This window comes from Bos grunniens, chromosome 7 (assembly GCF_055505025.1).
Source record: "Bos grunniens cultivar Pamir isolate PY7600 chromosome 7, Bosgru_T2T1.0, whole genome shotgun sequence".
Taxonomy (NCBI): domain Eukaryota; kingdom Metazoa; phylum Chordata; class Mammalia; order Artiodactyla; family Bovidae; genus Bos; species Bos grunniens.
Window position 1 is genome coordinate 61393586 of NC_141171.1, and position 13970 is coordinate 61407555.

The window sequence follows — 13970 nt, forward strand, 5'->3', positions numbered from 1 at the left end:
ATCTAGAATATAACTATCTCTGTAGATATATCTCCTATAATTCAACAAGGACAGAAATATAAGCCAGCAAAAGTTACCAGATAAAGTTGTAAGTAAGTGTAAGGATTTGACAGAACCAGATACACATCGTCTACAGTTTCAAATCCTGTGCTAAACAATAATTTCTGGCTCCAGGTTTTTGTATTAGTAGAATTGGAGTGTTCTATGGGGATTCACAGGGTCATATTAACAGACGTTTAAGGAAGGTTATCAGAGGCTTTGTATCTTCCTTCCCATGCCAATTGGTGGCTCAGACGGTAAAGCGTCTGCCTACAGTGCGGGAGACCTGGGTTCGATCCAGGTCTCCCGAAGACCAAGACCTGGTCTTCGAGTCAGGAAGATCCTCCGTGGAGAAGGAAATGACAACCCACTCCAGTACTCTTGCCTGGAAAATCCCATGGACGGAGGAGCCTGGTGGGCTACAGTCCATGGGGTCCCAAAGAGTCAGACACGACTGAGTGACTTCACTTCACTTCATTGCTTTACATTTGGAGCCTTGGCAGCTGCAGAGTTTAACTCCTCCTGGGTCAGCCCTCTTGGCCCTTCCTGGCCTCCCGTCAGCCCATACATCCACTCTTACCTTTTGTAGAATCTGTTTATGGTTCTGGTTGAGGCTGTATCCTGTTTCTAAAAAATCCTGTGTGGATTTTTTCCCCTCCATTATGTAGATCAGAGGTAGAAACTGGGAAGGGCACACAAACAAACACCCTGGGTGGATCCTGATCTTCTAGACCTGGTCTCAGTGGATGTTGCCTTGCCTGAGGCACAGTAGGCCCTGGGGCAAATTGGGCATAGGATATAGTTTTACATTGTTTCTTCAAATTGATTTTGCAAAATAACTTGGAAAAACGAGTCAAACATTGTACCTATCTATTCTGTTTATTGGGGCTTCCCTGGTGGCTCAGATGGTAAAGCATCTGCCTGCAATGTGGGAGACCCGGGTTTGATCCCTGGGTGGGGAAGATCCCCTGGAGAAGGAAATGGCACCGCACTCTAGTACTCTTGCCTGGAGAATTCCATGGACGGAGGAGCCTGGTAGGCTACAGTCCACGGGTCGCAGAGAGTCGGACATGACTGAGCGACTTCACTCACTCACTCTGTTTATACAGGTTTGCTAAGTCACTTCAGTCGTGTCTGACTTTGTGTGACCCCATAGATGGCAGCCCACCAGGCTCCCCCGTCCCTGGGATTCTCCAGGCAAGAACACTGGAGTGGGTTGCCATTTCCTTCTCCAATGCATGAAAAAGTGAAAGTGAAGTCGCTCAGTCATGTCCAACTTAGCAACCCCATGGACTGCAGCACACCAGGCTCCTCCATCCATGGGATTTTTCTAGGCAAGAGTACTGGAGTGGGGTGCCATTGCCTTCTCTGTTATACAGGTTTAATCCACATCAAATGTAGGTTACGAAGGGAAAGGGCAAGTCCCTTTGTGTAGAACACACAGACACAGCATCACACCATGGGGCCCACAAGCAGGGCAGGGGAGACCATACTTTTGCCTGGGAGCAGCAGCTAGAACCCCAGGAAGGTCACCACAGAAGGCTGGGGAGCCAGGAGCACCCTCACCCAGCCCAGTTTCAGCCCCTGCTTCAGCTCAGTTCCCATTTCCTGTGCCTCCCTCTCCCCCAACTCCTTATGAAGAGCTCCAGGAGCTAAGGCGACTGAGGATCCTGTCCCTTGGGGCATGTGCCCCGCGTCTGGGAGAAGAAATGTACACCACTGAACAACGGGCGCATGGGAGGGGGAAGGGACGCCAGGGAGAGGCACGCACCCCAAGAAGTGGATGGGCCGAGCCCCCAGCCGCTCTGAAGCAGGCGCTGCTTTAACAAAAGAAGAAAATCATACAACCAAAAGGAGGGTAAGGGGTAGAGGGCGAAGAGTCATCCCCTTTGTATGCGGGAGCCTTCCCTCTGCCCTTCATCTTGCTTCCTCCATTTCTTTTTCCCAATCCAGAGTATTCAGTTGGGTCACACTTGCAAAGTTTCCTTCCTTCTGCCTACTCCCCTACTCTGCCAGTCACTTGGCACAGCCACTGGGGTCTCCGTGACTGCCGCTTGGTGCTGCCCCAGCCCCAGCCCCAGCCCCAGCCTCTGGTGCTCTCCGACCGCCAGCCAGGGCTACAATGTGGGCTTATCTCCCTCCTCTGAACCGCCCCCCCAACCCACCCGCAGAACTCCACCTCCCGCCGCGTCAGCACCTCAGCTCCAAGCAGAGTCCTGTACCTACCTACTCTGGAGCTGATATAGAACAGCCAGGTGTTTATCCACTGAAGAAAACCAAGCCCTTAGACAGACTGGGCTCTGCAGTTGGCTGACCGGGTTTCCTCCACTGTGGTGCTCAAGATAATTTACTTCTTGGCCAGAAAAACCCCAGAAGAGCCTGTAACAACTATCTTCACCAAATGCCTACTGCTTCTCCCCAGCGCTTACGGATTGGGCCCATCGTGATGCTGCGAGACCCTGCAAAGTTGGCTGCACCTAAGAAAACCCTGCGTTCATGGGAAAGGAAGGGAAGCCCCAGGACTTGCCAATCGAGGCTCTGAGCATACTTGCTTCTTTATAGGCAGCACCTGGGCCCACTTATCTACAGGTCATGGGTGCTGCCCAGCTGCCCAGGAATCCATCCTGGCAGTTCTGAGACTGTAGCCAGTGTGCTCAGAGGCTCCTAAGAGTTTCCCCAAGTGCTGAAGGCAGGCTTCCCATTGCATGGGAGCCTAGGAGAGTCCAGACTTTGTCTCACTACCTGGAAAACTTCCCCCATGAGGAGGCAGGTGAAGGAGGTGGCTGTATCCCCTTGAAGAAACCAAAGTGAGGAAGGAGCTCTCTGAGACTCAGCCAGGGCTGACTTTGAGAGGGGAATTCAGGAGCATACAGTTTGAAATACTCAAGCCCTCCCTCCCTTTCTGAGCATGTAGGGGCTTAATCTTCCTGGTAGATGACCGCAACATTTTACCTCCCCAGCAGACATCAAAAACAAGCTCATCTTGGCATCTGGGAAATTTCCAAGTAGAAAACATTCAGTCTAAGACCTCACATGACACGTGGCCTTAGCACCACCACAATCTTTGTTCCTCATGGCAAACTTTGCTTTATGGACACAGACACACTTAAAAGCCATTTGATGCTAACACCCTGCTTGTTTGGCTCATACAAAAGAGGGTTAAAATTCTCAGTGAGGAAGAATGAAAATGTGCCCAGCTGTATAAGCTTCCTATAGGCCAGACACAGGGATGTTCTTCTGGGGTGAATCTTCCTGTTTTCTGCTCCCTTGTCTCTCCTTTACCCATCTGTTCCAACAAGGTGATCAGGACTGGTTTCATTAAGAATACACACCTATCTAACTATCTATATGTATATATGTAACTCAACCATAAAAAAGAATGAAATAATGTCATCGGCAGCAACATGGATGGCCCTAGGGATTATCATTCTATGTGAAGTCAGAAAGAGAAAGACAAATACCACATGACATCACTTATATATAAAATCTGCAAAAGTTATATAAATGAACTTAATTATAAAAGGAAACAGATTCATAGGCATGGGAAGCAAATTTATGGTTACCAAAGGGGAAAGGGAGGGATAAATTAGGAATTTTAGATTAACATAAACCCACTACTATATACAAAATATTCAAATGGAAAGGACCTACTGTATAGCACAAGGAACTACACTTAATGTCTTATAATAACCTATAATGAAAAGGATCTGAAAAAGAATATATATATATGTATGCTGCTGCTGCTAAGTAGCGTCAGTCGTGTCCAACTCTGTGCGACCCCATAGACGGCAGCCCACCAGGCTCCCCCGTCCTGGGATTCTCCAGGCAAGAACACTGGAGTGGGTTGCCATTTCCTTCTTCAATGCATGAAAGTGAAAAGTGAAAGTGAAGCTGCTCAGTCGTGCCCGACTCTTAGCGACCCCATGGACTGCAGCCTACCAGGCTCCTCCGTCCATGGGATTTTCCAGGCAAGAGTACTGGAGTGGGGTGCCATTGCCTTCTCCGATATATATGTATACATACATACATATATCTGAATCACTTTGCTGAACACCTGAAACTAAGACAACACTGTAAATCAACTATACATCAATAATATTTAAAAAAAGAAAACCACTTTAAACAAAAAGACAAGGGTAGGATAAAAGTAAAAGAATGCAAAAAGACATTCCATGTAAGCAGTAGTCAAAAAAAAAAAAGCTGGAGTGCTATATTAACATCAGACAAATAGACATCAGAACAAGGTATATTTCTAGGAATACTGAACAACATCACAAATGAAGAGTCAGTTACTAAAGCAGACAATAATTCTAAATGTATATGCACCTTAGAATAGACATTCAAAATACATGAAACAAAACTGGTAGAACTGGAAGAGACAGAAAATCTGCAGTGACGCTCTCTCTCACTAACAGACCGTACAAGTATTAATAGGAAGTCAGTAAGAATACAGCAAGCCTGACCCAAACTATACACCAACTTGACCTAATTGATATTAATAGAATTCTCCACTTAGCAGCAGAATACACATTCTTACAGATACATGGAACATTCACCTAGATGTACCATACCTTATCTGTACGAAAAATCGTTAAAAATTTAAAAAGCATACAAAGTTTAAGTATCTAAATCATACAAATATTGCACAATAACTTGCACAATTCTTGTGCAAGCTTAATAATTTAAACTTGAAATCATTAACAAGAAGATAAATGGATAATTGAAATATGTGGAAATTGAACAACACACTTACAAGCAACCCTTGAGTCAAAGAAGAATCACATGGGAAATTAGAAAATTGTTTTAATGGAATGAAAAAATAATCAGTGATCTGAGTTTCTACATAAGAAACTAGAGAAAGAATACTTAAATTCATAGTAACTATAGGGAAGGAAAGATAACAACAGAAATTAATGAAACCCAGAAAATGTTAGAGAAAATTCAGTAAAGCCAAAAGCTATTTCATTGCAAAAAAAAAAAAAAGGATAAAATATCCAAGAAAAAAAGACACAAATTACAAATGTCAAGAATCAAGGAGTGGACATCACCACCAATCCTACAGACACTTAAAGCATTACAAGGCTGGAGTGGTGAGCGGTGGCTGCATGGCACTGGAGTGTCCAAGAGGAGATACCCATGTCCAAGGTCAGAGAAACCACAGTAAGACGGTAGGTGCTGGGAGAGGGCATCAGAGGGCAGGCAGACTGAAACCACAATCACACAAAAGTAACCAATCTAATCACATGGATCACAGCCTTGTCTAACTCAATGAAACTATGAGTCATGCTGTGTAGGGCCACCCAAGACAGACTGGTCATGGTGGAGAGTTCTGACAAAATGAAGTCTACCGGAGAAGGGAATGACAAACCACTTCAGTATTCTTGCCTTGACAACCCCATGAACAGTAAGAAAAGGCAAAAAGATTGGACGCTGAAAGATGAACTTCCCAGGTCAGTAGGTGCGCAATATGCTACTGGAGATCAGTGGCAAAATAACTCCAGAAAGAATGAAGAGACAAAGCCAAAGGAAAAACAACATTCATTTGTGGATGTGACTGGTGATGGAAGCAAGGTCCGATGCTGTAAAGAGCAATAATGCATAGGAACTTGGAATGTTAGGTCCATGAATCAAGGTAAGTTGGAAGTGGTCAAACAAGAGATGGCAAGAGTGAACGTCGACATTTTAGGAATCAGCAAACTAAAATAGACTGGAATGAGTGAATTTAATTTAGATGACCATTATATCTACTACTGTGGGCAAGAATCCCTTAGAAGAAATGGAGTAGCCATCATAGTCAACAAAAGAGTCCAAAATGCAGTACTTAGATACCATCTCAAAAATGACAGAATGATCTCTGTTGTTTCCAAGGCAAACCATGCAATATCACAGTAATCCAAGTCTATGCCCCAACCAGTAATGCTGAAGAAGCTCAAGTTGAACGGTTCTATGAAGACATACAAGACCTTCTAGAACTAACACCCCAAAAAGATGTCCTTTTCATTATAGGGGACTGGAATGCAAAAGTAGGAAGTCAAGAAACACCTGGAGTAACAGGCAAATTTGGCCTTGGAGCACAGAATGAAGCAGGGCAAAGGCTAATAGAATTTTGCCAAGAGAACGCACTGGTCATAGCAAACACACTCTTCCAACAACACAAGAGAAGACTCTACACATGGACATCACCAGATGGTCAATACTGAAAACAGATTGATTATATTCTTTGCAGCCAAAGATGGAGAAGCTCTATACAGTCAGCAAAAACAAGACTGGGAGCTGACTGTGGCTCAGGTCGTGAACTCCTCATTGCCAAATTCAGACTTAAATTGAAGAAGGTAGGGAGAACCACTAGAACATTCAGGTATGACCTAAATCAAACCCCTTATGATTATACAGTGGAAGTGAAAAACAGATTTAAGGGACTAGATCTGATAGACAGAGTACCTGATGAACTATGGATAGAGGTTCGTGACACGGTACAGGAGACAGGGATCAAGACCATCCCCAAGAAAAAGAAATGTAAAAAAGCAAAATGGCTGTCTAAGGAGGCCTTACAAATAGCTGAGAAAAGAAGAGAGGCTAAAGGCAAAGGAGAAAAGGAAAGATATACCCATTTGAATGCAGAGTTCCAAAGAATAGCAAAGAGAGATAAGAAAGCCTTCCTCAGTGATCAATGCAAAGAAATAGAGGAAAATAATAGAATGGGAAAGACTGGAGATCTCTTGAAGAAAATTAGAGATACCAAGGGAACATTTCATGCAAAGATGGGCTCAATAAAGGACAGAAACGGTATGGACCTAACAGAAGCAGAAGATATTAAGAAGAGGTGGCAAGAATACACAGAACTGTACAGAAAAGATCTTCACAACCCACATAATCACAATGGTGTGATCACTCACCTAGAGGCAGACATCCTTGGAATGTGAAGTCAAATGGGCCTTAGGAAGCATGACTAGGAACAAAGCTACTGGGGGTGATGGAATTCCATCACCATTGAGCTATTTCAGATCCTAAAAGATGTTGTTGTGAAAGTGCTGCACTCAATATGTCAGCAAATTTGGAAAACTCAGAAGTGGCCACAGGACTGGAAAAGGTCAGTTTTCATTCCAATCCCAAAGAAAGGCAATGCCAAAGAATGCTCAAATTACTACACAATTGCACTCATCTCACACGCTAGTAAAGTAACGCTCAAAATTCTGCAAACCAGGCTTCAACAATACGTGAACCGTGAACTTCCAGATGTTCAAGCTGGTTTTAGAAAAGGCAGAGGAACCAGAGACCAAATTGCCAACATCTGCTGGATCATGGAAAAAGCAAGTGAGCTCCAGAAAAACATCTATTTCTGCTTTATTGACTATGCCAAAGCCTTTGACTGTGTGGATCACAATAAACTGTGGAAAATTCTGAAAGAGATGGGAATACCAGACCTCCTGACCTGCCTCCTGAGAAATCTGTATGCAGGTCAGGAAGCAACAGTTAGAACTGGACATGGAACAACAGACTGGTTCCAAATTGGGAAAGGAGTACGTCAAGGCTGTATATTGTCACCCTGCTTATTTAACTTACATGCAGGGTACATAGACACCTACCTCCTTGGTTTTTAAATTGCTTTCTTGTATTCATGATGTGAATATCCCATAATTTTTTACCATTTCTCTACTGAATGGACACTTTACTTACTTGATTTTTCTCCATCGCAGTGATCATCTGAGCACGTGAATCATTGTGCATGTGTGACATCACTTTAGGGGAATCCATTCCTAGAGGATGGATTGCTGGGTCTGAAAGTAGGTACAGTTAAATGTGCAGGTACTGTTCAATTGCCCTCCAAAAGAGGCTGTATAAATGTGCATTCCCACCAAAAGTGTGCAGGGAAACCTAGCTTCACTACATTCTTGCTGAAGTTGGCTATTCAGTTCAGTTCAGATCAGTTGCTCAGTCATGTCCGACTCTTTGTGACCCCATGAATTGCAGCATGCCAGGCCTCCCTGTCCATCACCAACTCCCAGAGTTCACTCAGACTCACGTCCATCAAGTCAGTGATGCCATCCAGCCATCTCATCCTCTGTCGTCCCCTTCTCCTCCTGCCCCAATCCCTCCCAGCATCAGAGTCTTTTCCAATGAGTCAACTCTTTGCATGAAGTGGCCAAAGTACTGGAGTTTCAGCTTTAGCATCATTCCTTCCAAAGAAATCCCAGGGCTGATCTCCTTCAGAATGGACTGGTTGGACCTCCTTGCAGTCCAAGGGACTCTCAAGAGTCTTCTCCAACACCACAGTTCAAAAGCATCAATTCTTCAGCACTCAGCTTTCTTCACAGTCCAACTCTCACATCCATACATGACCACTGGAAAAACCACAGCCTTGACTAGATGGACCTTTGTTGGCAAAGTAATGTCTCTGCTTTTCAATATGCTATTTAGGTTGGTCATAACTTTTCTTCCAAGGAATAAGTGTCTCTTAATTTCATGGCTGCAGTCACCATCTGCAGTGATTTTGGAGCCCAGAAAAATAAAGTCTGACACTGTTTCCACTGTTTCCCCATCTATTTCCCATGAAGTGATGGGACCAGATGCCATGATCTTCATTTTCTGAATGTTGAGTTTTAAGCCAACTTTTTCACTCTCCTCTTTCACCTTCATCAAGAGGCTTTTTAGTTCCTCTTCACTTTCTGCCATAAGGGTGGTGTCATCTGCATATCTGAGGTTATTGATATTTCTCCCGGCAATCTTGATTCCAGCTTGTGCTTCTTCCAGTCCAGCATTTCTCATAATGTACTCTGCATGTAAGTTAAATAAGCAGGGTAACAATATACAGCCTTGACGTACTCCTTTCCCAATTTGGAACCAGTCTGTTGTTCCATGTCCAGTTCTAACTGTTGCTTCCTGACCTGCATACAAATTTCTCAAGAGGCAGGTCAGGAGGTCTGGTATTCCCATCTCCTTCAGAATTTTCCACAGTTTATTGTGATCCACACAGTCAAAGGCTTTGGCATAGTCAATAAAGCAGAAATAGATGTTTTTCTGGAGCTCACTTGCTTTTTCCATGATCCAGCAGATGTTGGCAATTTGGTCTCTGGTTCCTCTGCCTTTTCTAAAACCAGCTTGAACATCTGGAAGTTCACGGTTCACGTATTGCTGAAGCCTGGCTTGGAGAATTTTGAGCATTACTTTACTAGCATGTGAGATGAGTGCAATTGTGTGGTAGTTTGAGCATTCCTTGGCATTGCCTTTCTTTGGGATTGGAATGAAAACTGACCTTTTCCAGTCCTGTGGCCACTTCTGAGTTTTCCAAATTTGCTGACATATTGAGTGCAGCACTTTCACAGCATCATCTTTCAGGATTTGAAATAGCCCAACTGGAATTCCATCACCTCCACTAGCTTTGTTCATAGTGATGCTTTCTAAGGCCCACTTGACTTCACATTCCAGGATATCTGGCTCTAGATGAGTGATCACACCATCGTGATTATCTTGGTCATGAAGATCTTTTTTGTACAGTTCTTCTGTATATTCTTGCCAGCTCTTCTTAATATCTTCTGCTTCTGTTAGGTCCATACCATTTCTGTCTTTTATAGAGCCCATCTTTGCATGAAATGTTCCCCTACTGCTACTGCTGCTAGTGCTAAGTCACTTCAGTCGTGTCCGACTCTGTGCAACCCCATAGATGGCAGCCCACCAGGCTCCCCCATCCCTGGGATTCTCCAGGGAAGAACACTGGAGTGGGTTGCCATTTCCTTCTCCAACGCATGAAAGTGAAAAGTGAAAGTGAAGTCGCTCAATTGTGTCCTACCCTCAGCGACCCCATGGACCGCAGCCTTCCAGGCTCCTGCGTCCATGGGATTTTCCAGGCAAGAGTACTGGAGTGGGGTGCCATTGCCTTCTCCAATGTTCCCCTGGTATCTCTAATTTTCTTGAAGAGATCTCTAGTCTTTCCCATTCTGTTGTTTTCCTCTATTTCTTTGCATTGATGGCTGAGGAAGGCTATTACTGATCTTTAAAAATGTTCCCAACCTGATAGGAAAAATAAAATGTTATTTCATTGAGATTTTAATATACATTTCCATGGTTGATTGTGAAATGAACTTTTTTGACATGTATTTTGGCTTTTGGGATTTCTTCTGCACATATCCTTGACCCATGTCCTATTTCTTATCATTTATTGATTTGTTGACACTATTTACATTCTGTATTATGTCTATTAACCCTATTATCAGATACATTGAAAATGTTCTCTACCAGTCCACCACATCTCTTTCAGCTTTTTATTTTGCTCTCTATTTACACAGAAGTTTACACAGAAGCTTTGTATGTTGTAAACTTTTTGGTGTTTTCATTTCTGGTTTCTGGGTTTTGTACCTTGCTGAGGAAGGCTGCAGGGACAGGGGAGCCTGCTGGGCTGCTGTCTATGGGGTCGCACAGAGTCGGACACGACTGAAGGGACTTAGCAGCAGCAGCAGCAGAGGAAGGCTGAGCCACTCGTTGTCTACAGGACACTTTCATCTCTATTTTCTCATACACATCTGGGCCATAGGGACTTGGCGTGTTGCATAGTATCTCCACCAGATAAGAAAAAGAAGGGTCAGAGAGGGTAAGTGACTTATTTCAGGACACACAGACTTTTGGAAAGAGTTGGAGTGAGAATTGGGATTCTCAGAGTCTCAGGCCCAGACTCCTGCTCCCTGCCATCAAGTTAATCCTCTCACACCACTCCCCATACAATCACAGCATTCCTGGCAGGCCATGTGCACACCTCCAGTCCTTAGAAAGCTGCAGCATGTGCTTCCTATCCGGGAACAGAACTGTCTCCTTGGGAACCCCCTGTTGCTCCTGGTTCTGTACTCAGGACCCCCAGGTACCTCTGTTCCCTGTCCCCTGACAGGACTCCAGGAACATGTGCCCTCCCCTGGGCCCCCAGAAGCACCGTGTCTCCAGGTCAAGCTCTTCGGTCCCTTAGAGGTCCTCCTGGGACCTGGTCTCCCAGCACATCTGGTCAGCCTCACCCTCATCTTCAACAATATGCAGGGTCACCAATGTGACATTAACTTTCACCTCCCACCCAGTTGGAGGGAGCCCCTTTGTGTGCTGACAGGAGCACAGTCAGATGTCATGAGGGGACAGGATGGAGAGTCTTTGAGGGCTTCGTGAGCAGTGGCTTTGGAGCTGGTCCTTGGAGGAGTCATTCAGGCAGAAAGGAAATCCAGAAGACTGACTGGCATGAGGACGGAGGGGACAAAAAGTCAGAGATCCCCACGGCAGGCCAGAGGAGGGGTGCAGAAGTAGAGGTAGGAAGGGGTGACGTCCAAGAGCAAAGAGTCCCTGAGCAGGTGGCCGGGAGCTTAGGCTTTACGCTACAGGCCACGGTTCTTCCCGGGAGCCGACAGACAGGGACCTCCAACTACATACAGTCCAGGAACCCTAGCCTCAGAATCACAAGTGAAAGTGAAAGTGAAGTCGCTCAGTCGTGTCTGACTCTTTGCTACCCCGTAGACTGTAGCCCTCCAGGCTCCTCAGTCCATGGGATTTTCCAGGCAAGAATACTGGAGTGGGTTGCCATTTCCTTCTCCAGGGGATCTTCCCGACCCAGGGATCTAACCCACATCTCCCGCATTGCAGGCAGACGCTTTAACCTCTGAGCCACCAGGGAAGTCAGAATCACAAGGGGATCTGTTAAAAAGCAGATTCCAGGGCCATCCCAAGCCTGCAGAATTAGAAGTGGGAGGAACCTGCACAGGAAACAGACTCTCTAGGGAATTCTGATGCTTACTAATGTCTGAGGCCACCACCCTTGAAAGCTCACGAATGGCATTGTGGAAACCTGAGAATCTCTAAGATGTAGGAGAAGTTTGTCTCTGGTCTTGGGGTAGGGTGCTCAGCTTCCATGCAATTCTCAGAGTCCCTGACTGGGGCTGGCAGAGACCCGTCCCTGGTGGAGGGTGTAGAGGTGGAGAAGAGATGGGTCTAGCCTGGGTGGGTAGTGGAAGTCAACAGTGGACCTGGGGGGTGGCCTCAGCAGAGCGTGTCCCTGTCCCAGAGATCAGAGGAAGCTGCTCAGCTGCGTGTCCTATTACTGCTGTCCACCTGGAAAATCCGACAGCTTGGACTATCTTGAAGGGGCCTCCTGCCCTTCCTATGCATCCCAAGCCCTCTGGGCTCACCCCCATCTCAGTTCTTTCTTCACTTGCAGGCCACACTTATAGGTAGGTGTGGCTTTTACCCCAAGACTCAGAGTAGTTAAGTCACTGTCTTGAGATCACACAGCTGGTTAGGGTATTTCTGCCTCCTGAGCCTGTGGTATACCTGAACATTCTGATCCACTGACTTCAGATGTTTGAGGGATGTACGAATCTGTGAATGAAAGCTGTGTTAAAAGCTCTACGAGTCGGAAGGCACTCTGCCCTCCTAGAAGTATGGCGTTTGGAGGCCTAACATTTTTCACATGTTGTTCACATGCCAGGTACCATGCCGGGCTCTTGGCATATTTATCTCATTTAATCCTCTCAACCAGGAGGCTGGTTCTATTAATTATTCCTATTTTGCAGATGAGGAGGGCAAAGCTCAGAAAGGTTGGCACTTGCCCCAGGTCTCAGAGCCATCAGGTGACCGAGCTGGCTGCAGAGACTTTGCTAATGACCACCACAAAGCACAATGTGACCCTGGGTCTTTCTCGACTGTGAGGGTGCTGACCACCATGAAGGCAAGTGCCCTGGGCTCACTGTAGGGAACAGTGCAGGTGATGTAGGGGTGACCCCTGGCTGGGGAAGCTGCAGTGATGCTGCTAGGAGGGTGATGAACAGGGATTCCAGACTGACATCACTGCTTCCTGTGGCAGAGGAACTTTGCAAAGGATTTGCATGTCAGCCCAAATGTTAGGAAATCCTGAAGCAACTGTGTGGGCCTTTCACACTCCTGCACGTGCTAAGGGTCTCTCCCTGCCTGGCTCTGGGGTCCTGGCACCTCTAGACTCCATGGCAGGGAGAGCTCAGCCTCCACATTCCTTACCACTTAACCCCAGCCCCAGTCCATGCAGGCAGTTTCCCCACCAGGGAAAGGAGGGGCCCAAGCCAGGACACAGGGACCATCATCAGGACACTTGACTCCCATCAGGACTGAGGATAGAAAGAGTTCTAGTGTCTGCCTTAGGCTACCAAGGGTATTTGTTCCTATCTACTATTCCAGCCCAGAGGTGCAGGTCAGGTTCATGCTCTAGCAGGGCTTACAGTAGCCTTTGCTACCTGCCCACAGCTGGCCTTAGCGCCTCTGCTCTCTCCACCCACTCTCCCTGCAGGATTGAAGCCCGAGTTCCCAGCTCCTGAACTCACCCTGCTCTCTTACTGCTCGATGTGGTCCTTCTTCTGTCTGGTCTGTACTCAGCCCTCCTCCCTTTGTCTGCCTTACACTGGCCCCCTGAGGTCACAGCCCTTCTCAGTGAAGGGCTGTTCTCAGTGGGGGACATTACTGATGTAATGTCCTGCAGACTGCCCACCTCCACCCCCAGCACAGCCCTGGTTTCTCCTCACCCTCTGTTCTTGGCCCATGCCTGGCAGGTGGTGGCAGCTCAGTCAGTGCTGGATGCACAAATAAGTGAGTAAACATATAAACAAACGAGCAGAGAGTGAAAGGAGTCCTCCACTCTCAGAAACCGGCAGTGACTTGTTCTGGGCCTATACAGTCCATGAAATTCTCTAGGCCACAATACTGGAGTGGGTAGCCTTTCCCTTCTCCAGGGGATCTTCCCAACCCAGGAATTGAACCAGGGTCTCCTGCATTGCAGGCAGTGAAGTGAAAGTCACTAAGTCATGTCCGACTCTTTGTGACCCCATGGACTATAATAGTCCACGGAATTCTCCAGGCCAGAATACTGGGGTGGGTAGCCTTTCCCTTCTCCAGGGGATCTTCCCAACCTAGGCATCGAACTCAGGTCTCCCAAATTGCAA